The following is a 19868-nucleotide window of genomic DNA, read 5'->3' on the forward strand; positions in this document are numbered from 1 at the left end:
GAAGGGTCTAGGCCCGAAACGTCAGCCTTCCTGCTCCTCTGATGCTGCTTGGCCTGCTGTGTTCATCCAGCTCTACACCTTGTTATCTCAGATTCTCCAGCATCTGCAGTTCCTACTATCTCTGCCGATCAGGTGAGTTGGTTTGTCCTGGAAGCCCGTGAGTGGAGAGTAACCATTACACTCTTGACATATGCTTTGCAGATGATAAACAGGTTTTGAGAAATCAGGAGGTGAGTAACTCAACACCTTCTGTTGTAGCCACTCTATTTATATAGTCCATTTCAATTTCTTATCAATGCATGTATGATGCTGATTGTGGGGTTGGGTTGGTGTTCAGTGATGATAATGCCGTTGAATGTCAAGGGGCAATGGTTAACTTCTCTCTTACATTGGAATGGAATATGTCATTCAGCCCATCAAGCCTGATCTGCCATTCAATCAGATCACGGCTTATCCTTTACCCAACTTCCACTTTCCCACATTATCTCCATTTCCACTGATCGTATTGGTCTCCAGAGATCTATCAATTTCTTTCCTGAACCTGTTCAATGATTGGCCTCCCACAGACCTCTAGGGTAGAGAATTTCAAACATTCACTAACCTCTAAATGAAGAAATTATCCCTTATCTTAGTCTTAAATGTCCTACCCCTAAAACTGATGTCATGCTGCCTGGTTTGAAACTCACCAGCGAGAGGGAGCGTTTTATCTACATCCACCTTGCCACAGCCTGTAGAATATTTTAAGTCTCAATGGGGCTAGCATTCTTTCGTTTAACATCTGAGAAGTACAGACCTAATCTCCTAAATGTCTCCTCATAAAACAATCCCACCAACCCAAGGATTAATCTGATTAAGTTTTCTTTCACTCCCTCCAGAGATTGTCGTGGCTTGGTACTTGAGAGGTGTGAAGATTATTTGTCACTTATTAGTCAAAGCCAGAATGTCAACCATGTCTTGCAGCATACTGACACGGGCTACTTCAGTATCTGAGGAATTGTGAATTTAGTTGAACATTACACAATGATTAACTACCATTCCCCATCTGACCTATTAATGGAAAGTCATTGATGAAAAAGCTAAAGGCACTTGGGCCTGAAACACTATCCTGAGAAACTCCTGCAGAGACCTTCTGTGGCACATGTGATTGACCACCAACTACAACTGTCTTCCTTTGTTCTGACTTCATGTCCATGACTTCAACCAATGGAGTTTTCCCACTAATTGCTATTGACTAAAGTATTGCTGGATCTCCAGTTGTCCTGTAGTCAATGGCAATTAAGATGAAAACTGCACTGGTTGAAGTCAATTTTTCACATTTCTAGGAAAATGCTAATGTATAAGTGTTCTGAATGGATTGGTTAGGGGTGCAGATAATTCTGGAACACAAGTCTTCAGCATTATTTGCAGAACATTGTCAGGGTCCATAGTCTTTGCAGTGTCCAGTTCGTTCAGCCATTTCTTGATATCACGTGCAGTGAATCAAATTGACTGAAAGCTGGCATCTATGATGCTGAAGCCCTCAGGAAGTGGATTATCTACTTGGTACTTCCGGCTGAAGATGTCTGCAAATGCTTCAACCTTATCTTTTGCATTGATGTGCTAGGCTTCCCCAATATTGACTATGATGATATTTGTGGAAGCCCCTGCCCTTCTACTGTTCAGCTCCGAGTGGTGTTCAACATGGAGGAGAATTGATTCATCAGTTGAAAAGGGTTTGGGAGTTTGGCGATGCTATGTGATAAACAGCAAGAGGTTTTCTTGCTCATGTTTGACCTGATGCCATGACAGTTCATGGAGTCTGGACTCAACATTGGGAACTTTCAGGAGAACTCTCTCCTGACTGTATACCACTATGCCATCACTTCCGGTGGGTCTGTGCTATTAGTGGGACAGAACATACCTAGGTATGGTGATGGTGATGTCTGGAATGATGTCTATAAAGTATGCTTTTGTAAGGTTGGCTATGTCAGGACGTTGCTTGGCTAGTTTGTGGGACAACTTTTTCAATTTTGACCCAAGCCTCAGGTATTAGCAATGAAGATTTTATAGGATTGATAAAGCAGTTTGTGCCATTGTTTCTGTCATCATCATTGATGCTGGGTGGACTGTCCAGTTTCATCCTAGTTATCAGAATTTGTTGCAGTTTTGGCACAACTAAGTGACTTGCTAGGCCATTTCAGAGGGCATTTAAAAGTCAACCACATTGTTGTGGATCTGCAAACACATGTAGGCCAGACTAGGTAAGGACAGTAGATTTCCTTTTTACAATGGTATTAGTGAACCGATGGGTTTGTATAACAGCAACAGTTTCATTGTCAACATTAGCTCCAGATGTATTAATTGATTTTAAATTTCACTATTTGCTGAAGAGGACTTGAACCCATGTTCCGCTAAGCATTAGCTTGTATCTCTAGATTTTAGGTCTAGTGACAATGCCACTTTGACACCAACCCTCCTGCTGACTAGATGGTAAAGGTGTGGAGATTGTGATTCAAACACAACCGCATTATTTAAGAATGGAGAAAGACAGAAAATGCAAGGAACCAGAGGTGAATTAGTGTAATATCAGGAAGAGTGAAAATGCTAGAATCTGTTATTAGGATATGTGGCCCTAATCATAATGGCCCAGACATTCTGACTACCGCAGAAATGGAGTTGACTGAAATTAATCCCTCTTAAAATTGTCCACCTACCTTAATGCTTTTCCCAGCTAAGGTTTCATGTCTGGTTTGTCCTAGTTGTAATAACCAGAGGAAACTGGGGAGAAATCCCTTCAGTGTAGGAGCAGCACTGCAGGTCAAGGCACACTTCTTTCCCTTTTACTACATTTGCTGCCTTATTTCAGGAGTTAAAGGTCGAAATAATACTTGGATATTGACTGAGGAAAGGTAAGTGTGTAAAGTAAATGAGGGAAGAAGTGAGAAGTGAGTAGGTATAGGAATTGTGTCAGGTGGGTGAGGCTGTAGAGTGTCAGGTGGATCAGATGCCAGGTGGGTGCAGTGGCTAGGGTGCCAGAAAAGTGAATGTTAGGTGGGGTCAGATTTAATGGGCGTATATGGGGCTTGAGTCTAACAGGGTGAGGTTAAGTTTGGCTAGGGCAGGAGCAGCAGTGTTGGGTCCAGTAGAGACATTGTGTGGGCAGAGTAGTTCCAGTTCTGTCAGGGTCGTATTGGGTGAGGCTTTGTAGGGAGGATCCAGGAGATGGGTGTTGGGTCCAGTATGTGGGTAAGAGGGTCAGGCTGTGAGTCGGGGTTTCTGTTTACTAGTTACCCAGGAGTTAGAGTAGGTTTTTAATCTTTTAACCTGTTCTGGCTAACTATTAAGTTTGAGTCAGAACCTTCTGAACTTTCCAACCTTAACAGATATTTTAGGATAGTTCTAGACTCAAGGACAGTATTGAATGTAAAATTCAATTTCCAAGGCAATTCCCACAGAAGATTTTATTTCTGGTCTTCCACATGATCCCATTGCACAACTCCAGACTACATTATTCAAATGACCCTCTGGCCATTACAGTTTCTGGGACATCATGCTTGAGAGACATCAACACAGAATAATGAGAGGATAATTGTGTTCAATAAATCTGTTTGACTTTTTATTCGAGAACGAAATTTATAGTGTGGATAGGAGGGATTTAATATACTTGGACTTTCAAAAAAATTTGATAAAGTGCCACACAAAAGAATGTTCCATAAATTAGAATGTGTGAGATTTGGATTAATATCTTTGCAGGGACTGAGAATTAGTTAGTGACATTAGGCAGAAGGCACATCTAGAAGATACGTTTTTGGATTGGTATAGCACAAGGGTCAGCATTTGGCCCTCAGATACTTACAATCGATATCAATGTTTTAGATAAGGAGATTCTTTGTCACGTATCCAAGTTTATTGCTGATACAAATTTAAATTGTAAAATAAGCAGCAATGTGATGTTTCATAGTTAGATTTAGAAAAGTGAATGTGTGGTCAAGAACGTGACAGATGTGACAATGTGGCAAAACATAGTTTTGACTGGAAAAATAAGTTCAAAGAGGACATTTTATAATGATGATAGATAGAATTAGAAAAAAAAAAGACTTTTCACATAGAATCTTGACAGTGTGGAAATAGGCCATTTGGCCCAACAGTCCACAACAACCCACCCAGACCCATCCCCCTATAACCCACCTAATCTACACATCCCTGAACACTACAGGCAATTTAGCATGGCCAATCCACCTGGCGTGCACATCTTTGGACTGTGGGAGGAAACCAATGCTGACACAGAGAGAATGTGCAAACTCCACATAGACAGTTGTCTGAGGGTGGAATTGAACCTGGGTCCCTGGTGCTGTGAGGCAGCAGTTCTAACCACTGAACCACTGAGCCACTGTGCCACCCCTTTTATTGTCACATACTCAAGTACAGAAGTACGTGAGTACAGTGAATGATGTACAATGTCACCATTCGTGGCGCCATCTTAGATGCAAAGGTACCTAGGTACCAAATCTTAGGTACGAAATAGAAAAATAAAGAAACAACATTAAAAGTTGAATATTACAGTCTTTCGTAGTATTAAGTAGAAAAATAAAGAAACAAAGTTAAAGCAGAATGGGATATGTTTTCATTCAGGGAGATTTGTGTGCCCTTGTCATGGATCAAAGAAAGTCAATATACAGGTACAGCAAGCAATTAGGAAAGGTACAATTATTTTAGCTTTTGCTGCAAAGGGATTTGATTATTTGTATAAATACATTTTGTTCAATTGTACAGGCATTGGTGAGGCCACACCTGGAGTGCTATGCATACTTTGATTTTTATTCTCTAGGATACATATATTTACCCAAGAGGACATACAATGAATGTTCACTAGGCTGGTTTGGGATGAAGGGATTTCCTGGGATGTGAAGAGATTGAATAGTAACAGATGCTGAGCAAACATTTCCTTTCACCAGGGAAGCTGGAACACAGGGTCACAGAAGAAGTTATTAACTATCTAGGAGGAGATTTCTTTTCTCAGAGGGTTAAGAATGTTTGGAAATCTCAATTCCCCAGAGTTTTAGTTGTTCAGTTGTTAACTATGTTCAAGATAGAAATTGATAGATTTTTGGGTACTAAGAGAACTCAGGAAGATTGGAATATTGCAGCAAGTGTTCTTGGTGGATCTGAAAGAGTTAATACTGAGGAGTGTCATAAGCACCATCCTCTATGATGATGTCAAGTGGCAATGTAGGTTGGACAGTTTAGAATCTCAAAACAATGAGGTCCTAGCATCAGGTCCTCAAAGCCTCTGTAACAATGTCTATCACAGTATTGTAAACTGTAAGTAGATTTTAACAAACAATAAACTATAGACTGAAACTTATGTTGTTTTAGCTCAATCCGAGTTAAATCAAGTTTTTTAAAGGATTTCCATCATCAGGACTAGAGAGTTCTCTCATCATATCTTACCAAATTCAACTCATTAAATGTCTACCCAACTGCATGGTGTCCCTCACATCTAATTCTGGCTCCACCTTACCATGCACCATTCCTGGAACATCTCATCACTCAGTGGATGTCCCAGAAATCACCAACAGTCCTTGGGTCAAACAGCATTCATTTTTTTTTGCTTTCCTATTGGCGTAGGAAGGGAATATTTCACAAGAAAAGATATGTTGACTGATTAATGGCTGGAGTGGGACAGAAAGTGATTTGATGAAATTTACTTAGATAGGTGAAATTAAAATTGGAAAAGCTGTTAAGTCTTTTCGGGCAACTTTCTTTGAGGTCAGCAGCAAATGCTACCACTTTGTATTTGAAAGATGTAAGCAGTACTAAAAAAGCTTTTATTGTTCATCACCACTCTCTTCATTAGTTTGGACGAAGCACCTTCATAACCTGCTGCATACTGTGTGATGTTAGTGCGCTGCAGTACTGCTAGAGGAGGAGTTCCAGGATTTTGAATTCGTGCATATGATGGAACTGCAAAACATTCTAAGTCAGGAAGGTTCTGAGCTGGAGGGCTACTTGGAGTTAATGATGTTCCTATATGGTGAGGTGCTGTTGAGGGAGTCTTGATATACTAACTAAAGAGAACCTCTGGCATTCAGAAACAGTGAGCTCAAGGATTCCTGCCTTGTATGGGCTGAGGAGATGAATGTTGGGCGCTCAACCACCCTTCTGGGCCTTCTCCGCCCTGTTGTGTGTTGTTTATTCCTGGAATGAGATAAGAACAAAGATTCTTTGACATGAAAGAACAGGCACAGCTGTTATCGTTCTGCAAGTGGGGAGAGGTGGTGACATGTGCCTAGAGATTGAGCAGGAAGCATAGAGGGTAGGAACAGATAGTAGTTTGTCAACAGGGTGGGTGAGAGACATTAAGGGCAGATTCTGCCTGCAGTGGCAGGAGTGATTGACTATTAGCTTTGGTGGGATAGAGTGGGTGCAGTAGCACAGTGACACTAAGTGTGAGGTAGTGGAGGGAAGATGGTGACACTTACCTTTGTGGAGCACAGAAAGTTTTTAATTTTCTTGTGACATTGCTGTGTGTTCCTCCTACACTGAGCCAGGCTGGCAGCTTCAGATCAGGCTGGCAGAGTCCAGTGCCATGGTATCTTCTGGTGGTCCTGAAGGAAGAGAATGGCCCTCCTATTCAGCACCCTGGGCTCTAAGACCTCCAGATATCTGTCAGTATATCAGAATGTCAAATTGCCTCTATTGGCCACCTTGGGGTAATTCTTCCCATACCGGACTTGCAAAAGGCATTTCCTGGCAGCATTGCAATGTGAAAATCTTGCTTTGTTGTTTGACACTTACTGATCATTGATTGATAGCACATATCATTCATTCTTTGCGCCATTTGTGCACGGATATTAGGGTGATGATATGCTGATGTAGCTCATTGCTTACCTACTACATGTATATGAAATAATTTACAAGTGAACTGCAGTTTGTTACCAGACATTAGCCATTTCAGAATACCAAATGAACAGAAAGACCACTTATCATGTCAGCAATGGTCACACTCATTGTGTTGAGAAGTCTTCAAAGAGTGGGAAATTTAGAGAAGCAATCCATCACAAAGATAATAAATTATCTCTGTCAGTGCCCTATGTACAGATCTGTGGGGTTGTCTGTCCTCATAGAAACTGATGTTACTGATGGTCTGAATTCTCTGATGTCCAAAGCTGTTGTCCAATGATTCTTCAATTAATTTCCAAACAGCGACCAACAAGATATTAGTGGCATTTTAACTGCTAGTGATGATATCATGAGCAGATCTTTTAAAGGCATTTCTGCCTCTAGAAGGCTATTTTACCTTTGGTAGCAACGCTTATGTTATCCTTCATAATAACTATCTTGACAGGTTACTGTGGTATTGAAGAATCCAACGGACATTTCTTACAATCAGCTTTTTTGTACAAACATTACATTTCTCAGAGGGAGGACCGTAAGCCTGTGACCAGTGGCGTTCCGCAAGGATTGTTGCTGGGTCCATTTCCATTTGTAATTTGGATAAATGATTTGGATGACAATTTAAGAGGCATGGTTAATAAGTTTGTGGATGACACCAAAATTGTTGGTATAGTTGACAGTGAAGAAGATTATTTAAGATTGCAAAAGGATCTTGATTAAATGGGCCAGTGGGCTGAGAAGTGACGGGTGGAGTTTAATTTGGATAAATGTGTGATTTTGCATTTTGCTAAAACAAACAAGGGCAGGATTTATACAGTTAATGGTAGGGCCCTGAGGAGAGTTGTTTAACAGAGAGATGGAGGGGTTTCAGGTACATAGTTCTTTGAAAGTTGCATCACAGGTAGACAGGGTGGTTAAAAAGGCATTTAACATGCTTGCCTGCATTGCTCAGACCATTGAGTAGAGGAGTTGGGACATCATATTGAGGTTGTACAGGAGATTAGTGAGGCCACTTTTGGAGTACTGTGTATGGTTCTGGTCGCCCTGCTATAGGAATATTATTAAATCAGAGAGGGTTCAGAAAAAAAATTACCAGGATGTTGCCAGGACTGGAATGTTTAAAATAAAAAAAAGACAGGATAGGCTGGGAATTTATTCACTGGAATGTAGGGGATTGAGAATGTTCTTTTAGAGATTTATAAAATCATGAAGGGCATAGATAAGGTGAATAGCAAAGGTCTTTTCGCTAGGATGGGTGAGTTCAAAATTAGGGGACACGTGTTTAAATTGAGAGGAGAAAGATTTAAAAGGGAACTGAGGGGCAACTTTTTGACACAGAGAGTGGTTTGTATGTGAAATGAACTGTCAGACGAAGTGATAGATATAGGAACACTGATAACATTTAAAAGACCTTTGGACGGGTACATGAATAGGAAAGGTTTTGAGGAATATGGACTAAACACAGGCAAATGAGACTAGTTTAGTTTGGGAAACTTAGTCGGCATGGATGAGTTGGACTGAAAAGTCTGTTTCCATGCTATATGACTCTATAACTCTATGAGCTAAGTGTCTGAGCTCACATTAAGCTGTTAAATTACGCAGAACAGTATGTTTTCAGTCATATGTCATTCTTCAAATGCCTTACAGGATAAGACAGAATATGAGATATTTATAGCCTCTTGACATGATATGTTATTGTGATGATATCATGAGGATGTATATTAAAGGCATATAAACACACTGTGTCTCTTAAAAGTATGGATTGACATGCTGACCATGAGACGTAATACTAAAGTTAACATTAAAAGGATTATGCATAAAATGACATACAAGTAAATCAGTGGCCAATTCCCAATGTTCATCGATTCTCTGCAATGACAAAGGCTTTTTTGAGAAAGCTTTATCATTTTTGAACAACGTTGCCTCACTGTATCAGGAGGATTCTGTCTTCTATCTTTGAGTTTGTGCCTTTTTGTGATCAACTGTCCAACCTGGATTGTAATCCAGGAAATTATGAATCAAAAGCCTCAGGAACGTACTCACACTCCAGCTGTCTCTTAATTTGCTATGCATTGTGGATGGGAAGTTTAACTGCATCTGTTTATCCATTTGATGAGCACTCAAGTTTTAGTGATTATTTTTAATTCATTCATGGGACATGGGCGTCGCTGCCTGGCCAGCATTTATTGCCTATCCCTAGCTGCCCTTGAGAAGGTGGTGATGAGCTGCCTTCTTGACCAATTGCAGTCCACATTCTGTGGGTTAACCCACAATGCCATTAGGGAGGGAATTCCAGGATTTTGACTCAGTGACCATGAAGGTACGGTGATATATTTCAAAGTCAGGATGGTGAATGGCTTGGCGGGGAACTTGCAGGTGGTGGTGTACCTGTGCCCTTGTCCTTCTAGATGTCCTTCTGTATGACTAAAAATATCTTTGTGGTCTAACACAATTGGCTTTCTCGTGCAGCTATCATTCTGAATACTATACTCTCCGATCATTTCTTTCCTCCTATTGCTACAGTATTAGCTCATAGCAGCCTCTAATTAATATCAGATTCAGAATTTTGCTGCTCCAAATAGCATTTACTCTGGATATAACCCTGACAGAGTGGCAGTTAACTCAGGAATGTAAATCATCTGTGTCATGGCCCTTTGTATCTGTTTGATCAGCTGAGAGGGTATGGTGCTTGTAGAGTAGAACACTGTGATGATACAGACTTTCTCAGTTATCAGCAGATATATAATAGTGGAACCATATAAATGCTTTGTTCATGGATATTCATATGCAATGCCATGATGGGTTCTTTTTCCAACAATAAAATTGACATTTTCAGTCAGCCATCAGTTGTGAACTAATGAACATACTATTTGATTTTATTGTAGTATGGGTTAATTAGGTCTAAATATAAGATTCATCAGGCCAGACTTGTTAGTAACAATTAAAATAGCTTTTTTATTACGATGCACTTGACAGCAAAGCTATAGTGCAACATGCTCCAAGGTGCCAACTTCTCAGTACAGCACTAACCCATGACAACAGTGGTCACTGATATCAAGGCTTATCTCAGAGACTCTGCTACAAATCCAACCACAATACATATCTCAAGTACAAAGAACCAGAGCCACAAGAAGCTGAAAAATGTGTGACCAACTTCAAATCTGCAGTGAGAAGTTTGGCTCATGCCATGACCCAACAGAACATGCCCGGCACCTCCCATCAGCACTGACTGCTGCTACATCAACAAGTGAAGTTTCCAGTTGGTGGAAACTTCTGTTAAACCTCTGTTGTCACCCAACTGATTTCCAAGACAGAACATGAGGAGTGTGCCAAAGGGGAGAAGCTTCTGGCCAAAGGGGAGCTGGCTCAGACATATGGAAAACTTGGACATTTGAGCAAGTTAAGTGAAACCATAAGGATCCTGGGATTTTTAGGGTAAAACCTTGATAATCCTGGCTAGTCACCCAAAACTCTGCCCAAACTCTGATAAAGGTTTGGCATCTTCTATGGAATGCCTGGAATCATTTATGCAGAAGCCTCCTGACAGGAAGATTGTTAGGGAAGTTCAGTATTTTGTTAGACATGCCTCGCTCAATGTGGAGATATGTCCGACTCTCTCATAAACAGGAAGTTTATGACCCAGAGAATTTAGAAATCATAGCACCCAAGGGGAAATCAGCCTTTCAGTTCTTTCTTTTGCCAATTTCTGCGCTGTATGACTCAATGGCTCTAAGACTATGACTCTATAATCAACAACAGAAAAATCTGCATAATTGTATAAAATTATTATAAAGTCCATATTGACCTCAATGATATGATGCTAAATCACCTCTTGGAGTCATAGTAAGCAAAAAGTTCATTAACATTTTTCGAATGTTTTTCGAAGGATATTTCCTGACAGTTTGGATAATGTGCTGTTCCAGCTTGTTTAGAGTAGGATTGAATTAATCAATAAAATACTACTGTTTAGGATTCAATTAAATTGTGGTGTTTGGTTCTCTCCTCCCCAGACAATGACAGAAGAATACTTTGTCAGAGTTTAGCTTCCAAATGCCAAGGATTGTTGTTCCAACACTTTGTCAGGCTTTCAATCCAGTGAAAGCAGTAAAAATGTAAGTGCCTCCAAAGTATGCTTTGATGGCAAGATTTAGTGTATGTCCTATAAATGTGAACCTTATTTTTCATAATTTATAAATAATTAGCACTTAGCAGAATATGTAACTAAAAAAGTAATGGCTTGGAGAAAAATTCATTTGATTAGCTATAATAAACCATTCAAATACACAGGATCCTTTGTTAATTTATGGAATGACATTTTGCAGCTAGACTGAATAATGAGGCGCTAAACAGGTCCTCATTGCCATTCACAGGATGTACCCATCATAATTGCTTTTGAGAAAGTGGTGGAAGCCCCCTTCTGAACTGCTGCAGTTTATGTGATGAAGGTACTCCAATAGTCTTTCCATTAGCACCGTTAGGTAGGAAGTTTCAGGATTACCACCTATTCTAGCAGCCACTTATAGTTGATAGTCTGTTCACTGCTCTCACTGACTTTGCAGTTTATTTCACGTTACATGAACAAGCTGAATTCCGATCTGATGACTATTTATCTGATGCCTACCAGTGAATTTCTACTTTCATCAAATTTCTTGCTTCCATTCTCTGATCGATTCCAACAGCAATTCACCAAACTGTTGCAAATTAAATTGCCCCAGAAATTCTTTAAACACATGAAAGAATCTGGACAAGGTAGGTTGCTAAGATTAACATTCAACTGCTGTGATAAAAAAAATTCACATAGGCTTTAAAACTTGAATAATTGCAGGGACGATTGGGAATCAAATGGAAATGTATTCATCACAAGTTACATTTGCCCTCCTTTTTTTAATAGAAACTACTTCATAATTTAGCTGCATACTTCACAGATTATCAAAGATCAAACCATTTCCAAATTTTTAAATCTGCACTTCACTTGCTTTAATTTTAGTTGCATTCAGTAATTGTTGTCAAGACAAAATGACACCATCTCACAAGGAGAAAGAAACAAAAGATTTGTATTTACTTAGCATTTTATGATGCTTAAACATTTCAAATCAATTAAACAATTTTGAAATATTATACAATATTTATCTGGCATCCTGGACCAAATAAGCAGAAATTTCCTCAGTTAAAAATTGGGAAGTCTATAAGCCATTGTTTTGGTTCCCTTTTCCAACTCCATTGCCTTGCTACTTACTTGATTCCTCTTGCTTGCAACAATCTGTGAGTAAACCATTCTGTTGACAACCATGGGGTTACATTTGACCATACGGTGAAGTTCTACCCTCATAATTGTGCCATTATTAAGGTTGTCCATTTCCACCTCTGTAACGCTAACCCTTGTTTCATCTTGTCTGTTGTTGAAACCCTCATCGTAGTTTCATTGTTTCCAGACTTGGCCATTCCAAAACATTCCTGGTTGGTCTACCACATTCTACCATGTGCAAAACTGAGATCATACAAAACTCTGCTGCCTATTACTTAACTTACAGCAAGTCCAGTTACCCCATTACCCTTTATGGTCATGGACCTATTCAAGCAACATCTTGATTTTAAAATTCTCATCCTTGTTTTCAAATTCCCCCAAGATCTTACCCCTTTCTGTTCACAGTAATCTTCTTCAGCCCCACAATCCTTAAGGATATATGTGCCCCTTTTGGATTTTTGGCAGTTAAGCTTTTAGTTGCCTAGGAATGCATTCTTATACTTCTCTAGCTCTCTGCATCCCTGTCCTCTTTTAAGACATTCCTTGAGACCTATTCTATGACTCTGCCTTTAGTCATGTAACCTAATATCTCCTACTGGGCTCAGCACCTTATTTTATTTTATAATGCTCCTGTGGAATGCCTTAGGATTTTTTACATTAAATGTGTTATATCAAAATGAGTTGTTTTTGTTGAAATGTCACTGATCTTGTAATCGAGGAAGCAGAGGAGCCAGCATTTACAAAGCAAACTGTCATGCACAGTCATCTGATAATGACCAGAAAAGTTGTCTTTATGTTATTGATTACAGGATAAACATGGGCCAGGACCCCAGGAATAACTCCCCTACTCTTCAAAATAGTGCCATGCTGTCTTTTACTACCACTTGAGAGGGTGACATTTCGTAGGAGCTATGGCATAATGTCTCATCTCAAAAGTGACATCTCCAACTGTGTATCACTATCCCACTAATGCACTGGGATATCAACCTTTGCTTTATGCTCAAGTTCTGAACTGGCACATGAACTTTTGTGAGTGAATTTGACACCAATTAAGAAGATGTAACACATTTTCACAGCATGAATGAGGAGCATCATTTCTATAAATGTTCATCCAGCTAAAAGTCACTGCATTTTGTAAACATTGTCTTCTGGTGTGTTGTCTTGGCCCATGGTACAGTTTGATTTAACTTTAGATTATGCACTTGCAACAGAAGTCTTTGGATAGGATCAGAACAAATTTTTTAACAGCAACCACAGATCCCATTTTAACCAAATGTGGTATCTAACAGTTTCAGTTTATGTCAATAAGATATTAACCACAATATGATCTGCTTTGATTTATTATTGTCACATGTACTTAGGATCAGTGAAAAGTTTTGCTTTGCATGCAGTACAGGCAGATCATACTATACAAAGTACATAAGGAAAACAGAACAGACGAGAAATACAATGATATGGCTGCAGAGAAGGTGCTTCAGACCTACGAGTAGATTTAAGAGAACATTGTTATTAATTTTAACAGACTTAGAATTGAGGTTTAAAAGAGCAGAATGATTGTAAGATATGTAAGAATAAGATCTGCTGCAGAGAGCTCACAAAGAGTTGTCATGCTTTGGTGCCATCTTGAAAAAAGTCCTAAGGTATTAAAGGAAAATTAGACCTTCTTTCCCCATGGAATTATACTTTCCATCTGCATCAGGTTTCATTTGGCTCAATAAAGTTTATCTGAAATAATATAAATCTATCTTTTAGCATTTTTCTTTCTTTTTGTCTTGTTTTGATGGAGTGCCATTGCTTCCAATCAACTTATTTTGCTTCTTAGCCTCTTTTTAGGAACAGTACATACTTTGGACTTCTATTAATGAACCCAAGAGGCACATGAGCTGAAGAATATTGTTTTCCACAAATCTTCACACCATAAAAAACCTCGACCATTAAAAAGTGGATCCTTTTCCAACATCTCAGCTTCACAAAAGGATAAATAAGTTTAAATATCAGTGAAGGTTTGGTTCAAATCAAGCTTCTAAAATAAGACTCTGGTACTTCCAGTGCCACTGAACCAATATTAGTTTCTTTTATTACTCTAGTGCAGAAGTAAATATACAATTGCTGCAATATTTTTCTGAATATAAATTCATTAAAAATCAGCTGAAGAAATGTGTTTAAATAAGACTGCGATAGATATAATGTGATAGAACAATAAGATCATGTCAATAAACACAAAGGTTGCAATTTTCAAATACCTTCTTGTCTTTTTATAATTGTCTAAACTTCTCTTTAGTTGTCTTCTTCCTCAGCGTCAGTCAGCATGAGACAGGGACAATGGCAGAGTTTTATTCCACTAAAGAATCCCATCTTCCAAGAAAAGAGCTAATTATACTGGGTTTGTGTATTCATGAAAGGGTGTAGTTGTAGAAAGTACTGGAATTCAAATCAATATTCACAAAGATATGAATTAAGCTCATTAATCATTGATTATGGGCAGAATCTTATCAAAATCTGAGTGATGTGGGATGTGGTGAAATTTGAGGCAGAATCAGATAAGAAGTCCAGCGAAGCTCACCTCGACGTCGAGAGTATCTCACGTCATCTTTTATGCTTTTGACAAGTAGTGTGGCAAGTTTCTTGCTCGGCAGTGGCTAATTACCAATTGAGGAGGATTACTGCTTGTTAAATATTCGTTGATAACTCCACACTGGAATAATCCTGATCTTCTCCTGTATGGGCCAGGTTCGCTCCTCACATGGGTTGAGTATTCTAATCTCTGACACCTTTCCACCCATTTAGACTCTCTCTGCCCTGTTATACCCAGTGAGTGATTTTTACTGCTGGTTATGTTGGATGAAAGGCAGAGGTGTTCTATGGTAGCGAGTAGGCTGTGCAGAGCACATGCAGGGTTAGTACTGTGAGAGGTTGGGAGGAGGGTGTGACAGCGAATGAGAAAAGATCTTACAAGCAATAGTGAGAGTGGTTGGAGCTGGGTGCAGTGACAGAGATAAAGTGAGTGTGAGGTATCGGAAAGAAGAGTGTGGCACTTATCCTGCTGCTGCAGAGAAGGTAAGTGACCTTCTTGCTACACTGTCAGCCATTCCTCTGGACTGTGGATAGCCCTGACCTAGACAGTGACGTCAGGCCAGGCCTTGAGGACCTGGTGGCACAGCCTCCTCTGCTGGTCCTCTTAGCACCACCCATCAACCAAGGGTTCCAGGCCTGTATCGAAGAATCGTGGTACAATTTTCCCTTTTGCTGACATGTTCAGGAACAGTCCCTGCAGATTGGAGGGTGGCTAATGTCACTCCAATATTCAAAATGGGAGGCAGAGCGAAAGCAGGGAATTATAGACCGGTGAGCCTAACATCGGTAGTGGGTAAAATTCTCAAATCCATTGTCAAGGATTTTATAACAGAGTATTTGGAAAGCAGTGGCAGGATCAAACAGAGTCAGCATGGATTTATGAAGGGGAAAGCATGCTTGACAAATCTGTTGGAATTCTATGAAGATGTAACCAGTAGAGTTGACAAAGGGAGCCAGTCAACGTAGGGTATATTGTGACTTTCAGAAAGCGTTTGACAAAGTTCCACGTAAAAGATTATTGTGAAAGATTAAAGCATATGGGATTGGGGAAAGTGTATTGAGATGGATTGGAAACCGGTTGGCAGAGAGGAAACAAAGATTAGGAACTAATGGGTCTTTTTCAAATTGGCAGGTAGTAACTAGTGGGTGCCGCAGGGATCGGTGCTGGGACCCCAATTACTCACAATACATATTAATGATTTGGATGAGGGAACAAAATGTAACATCTTAAAGTTTACAGATGATACCAAGCTGGGTGGGAGGGTGAATTGTGACGAGGATGCAGATATCCTTCAGCATGATCTGGACAGGTTGGGTGAGTGGGTCAATGGTAGATGCAGTATAATTTGGCTAAATGTGAGGTTATTCACTTCAGAAGTAAAAACAAGAAGGCAGATTACTACCTGAGTGGCTGTAAATTGGGAGATAGGAGTGTGCAGTGGGACATGGGTGTCCTTGTGCACCAGTCGCTGAAGATAAACATGCAGGTGCAGCAGGCGGTAAAGAAGGTAAATGATATGTTGGCCTTCATTGAGAGGTTTCCAGTACAGGAGCAGGGATGTGTTGTTGCGGTTGTACAGGACTTTGGTGAAACCACACATGGAATATTGTGTGCAGTTTTGGTCTCCTTTTCAGAGGAAGGATGCTCTTGCTCTCGAGGGAGTTCAGCGAAGATTTACCAGGCTGGTTCCGGGGATGGCGGGTCTGATGCATGAGGAGAGATTGACTAGGTTGGGATTGAAATTGAATCAGAGATAGTAGGAACTGCAGATGCTGGAGAATCCGAGACAACAAGGTGCAGGGCTGGATGAACACAGCAGGCCAAGCAGCATCATAGGAGCAGAGAGGCTGACGTTTCGGGCCTAGATCCTTCATCAGAAAAGCTTTCAGGCTAGGCATCCTTAGAAGAGGCTTCGCAGTGGGGTTAAAATTGAATCAGAGATAGTAGGAACTGCAGATGCTGGAGAATCCGAGACAACAAGGTGCAGGCATGGATGAACACAGCAGGCCAAGCAGCATCATAGGAGCAGAGAGGCTGACGTTTCGGGCCTAGGCCCGATCGTGAAGAATGGTGGAGCAGGTTCAAAGGCCTCCTCGTGCCCTTTCTTCTATGTTTCTATGATCTGTCCTTGGCCAAACAGGACAGATTCAGAATATCAGTGCTCGTTTGGGCATACAGATATCTTTTAAAGGTGGCATGGGCACAAGGATGCCAGTCTTTTGGACATGTGCTGCGTAATGAGTTGTTCTAGGATCAGTGTGCGGTAAGACGGATCTGGAAATGACGTTATTCAGGCATGTTAGGTACTTTACTTAACAATTTTGCTAAAATACAGCAAGAAAGCTCACTAGGGCTTCATGACAAAAGTCCATCTAAGAAACTGGATAAAACTTAGATTTGGCCAAGAAATTGCATGGTTCAGACAAGAGTTCTAATGACAGGACATCTGAACCTGAAACATTAATTGTGTTTTTCTCCACAGATACTGCCAGCCCTGCTGAGTATTTCCAGCAGTATGTGTTTTCATTCAATTAATTATTTAATTATTCATCCAATCAGGTGGCGGTGGAGTAGGGTTTCTAAGCCCAGGGCTCATCTGCTCTGTCTGCTTTTCCTTTCAATTATTTTCCTTTTTTCTGTCTCTTTCCACATTTTTTTCCTCTTCTATTTTGCTTACCTCTTGTGAAGAGCAAGGGAGCTCGTGGCAACGGCATCAGTGGCGGCAAATAGGCCCAGCGTGGACGCACAGTGGCAGCGTCAGACAGTTTGGGTGCATCGATGAGGCGGTCCTAATGCCGACTCATGGCTGCCGTGACAGAGGGGAGTTTGGGCTCCCGACAGCATCTGCGTCCAGCACAGATTCATGGAAGTGGTGGCAGCGGTGAGTTTGGGCCTGGTACGAGACCCCGTGGCTTTGGCAGTGGCTGCATCCATGAGATGGACCCAAAACGGACTCATGGTGGCGGAGATGAGTTTTGTGCCAGTGTGTTACCTGGCATCAGTAGCATCTGCGTTGGTGAGGTTCAGCGAGGACTCATACTGCCGAGGGTGTCAGTGGAAGTGAGATGGCGCGAAAGAGTAGCGACTTTCGTTCCATTGGTGGCAGAGCAGAGAAAGGACTCATGCCTGGCCACCAGCCCCATGGCCTATGGCGGAGCATTAAACAAGAAGGACTAAAAAGATGAAAACTTTTTCTTTATTCTTCTGCCTTTATATTCTATGATTTGGTTTATTTTTCTGTGTTTTAAGATGGTGCCGGAGAGTGGCAACAATATACAATGCTTTTCACTGTAATTTGTAACAAAATACATGAGATAATAATAAATCAAATAAATCAAATCAAATCAAGTTATTTGAATGTTTGCCAGACTGCAAAAGTGCATGTGTGTGAGAAACTGTGTGTGCGCATTAGGTTGAGTGTCTGCATGCATGTGCCCATACTTTCCATGGAGATGAGTCTTTTTATCATGCCATTGTGCATATTCTCGCTTTTTATACACAGTATTAGCATCAAACAAGCCTCAGTCAGGGTTAATTTCCAGTGCAAAGCTCTGTTTCATTGCTCCAACAATGTTGATGCTGCACCGTTATGATTTTGCACAGCAGACTATCTGGTCGTATCTCTGTGAGCTACAACAAACTTAATACGAATTAACGGTTGATGAATTTGTTACTAGCAGTTGCATGGAGTCATCCTAACCTGAACTAATTTAGATCCTTCTCAGCTATTAGACACAAGAGACTGATTACGTTCATGGGATTGGATTGAAACCAGAATTCAGCAGTGAAAGGACAATTGATCTCTTTTAGATTCTTAGTCTCTCCTCATAGGAGAGCATGTTATTTAGATCTATGCATTACCATGAACGGCCACAGTGTGCCAAAAAATTGCTCAGAAGTAGTTTGAAATGCTGCAAAGTGACTGTATTGCTGTTAATTTTGGTAAAATTGCCACATACAGTGGATTTTATAATACTGAAATGAGAACAATATATCATAGGAAAGTTTTTTTTAAAAAAGTCTGCTCATTTAAGTCTACACATTCTAATTTACTGAGGAATCCACTGGTCTATTCCCGTTTTATGTTTCTCTGTACATGTAAAATGCCACTGAATATATAATTCCATTAATAGATTTATTCATATATAACATCCTGGAGCATATGGCCTCCCCTTTTTTTGAATTGGCTGATGTAGACACAGGCGAGCATTCCACTAACTAAAAAAAAAACAGTCTCACAGACAAGAATTGATAAATCTCCATCTGTCAGTAGGTTAAATCCACTATATGAACCAATTTGTGCCAAACTTTATTTCTGTGTCATCACAAATCGTCTCTTTGATATGTAAATGAATGAAAACACATGCTATAACTGACAGGATCATCAAGCCATTTCCCACATTGGGAATTAAATGTAAGAATGCTCCTGTGACCTTCACCCATAGCCATAGGCAATGCAGCCTTGTGCTTTGCAGTATCCTTCCTGTTTCCTTTCAAGCAATGAAGTGCATCTGTTATTATTGAGGTGTTTATGAAAAGAAGTGCTGGAAGAGTATGAAGGTCTTTGGACTGATTTAATTCAATTCTTTGGTTTCTTTGAAAAGAAAATACACAATAGATGAACTGACTAATCCCAGATAATTGCTATGGTTTTTGGTTTCAATAAATTGCTTTGAGTGGTCCAGTCATGGGAACAAATGTTGGTGATCATGAATCTTTTAGAAGCTTTTCTTTTGATAGAAATTGTATACAAAGCATTACATTTAATTCAGTTCAATTAACATGCATTTATAAAAATAACATCTGCACACAGTGCAGTTATTCAAATTATATTGCTTGTAGGAATTTGCTGGTTATTTTTGATCTCAGCATTTGTTGACAGTTTCTTGCATGAAAGGGAAAAATGGCTTGTTTGTACTACAAGATTTAATCATCCACTGATAGCTACGTTTCAGTGGTCCCTTTCATCCCACATGACACTGAGAAATAGGTCTGTTGGTCAGAAATGTTGTTGAAATTTAATTACAGGATTTTGTATTATTATTATTATTATTATTATTCGTGAACTTATGTCTATCTGGAAAATCTTCCAGGACTATTTCACAAAAAAAAACATACTTAATTATTATTTATTCTCATATGAGGATCTAATTATATACCTTCTATCAATGG

Source organism: Rhincodon typus, chromosome 3 (genome assembly GCF_021869965.1).
Source record: "Rhincodon typus isolate 14 chromosome 3, sRhiTyp1.1, whole genome shotgun sequence".
Classification (NCBI taxonomy): Eukaryota; Metazoa; Chordata; class Chondrichthyes; order Orectolobiformes; family Rhincodontidae; genus Rhincodon; species Rhincodon typus.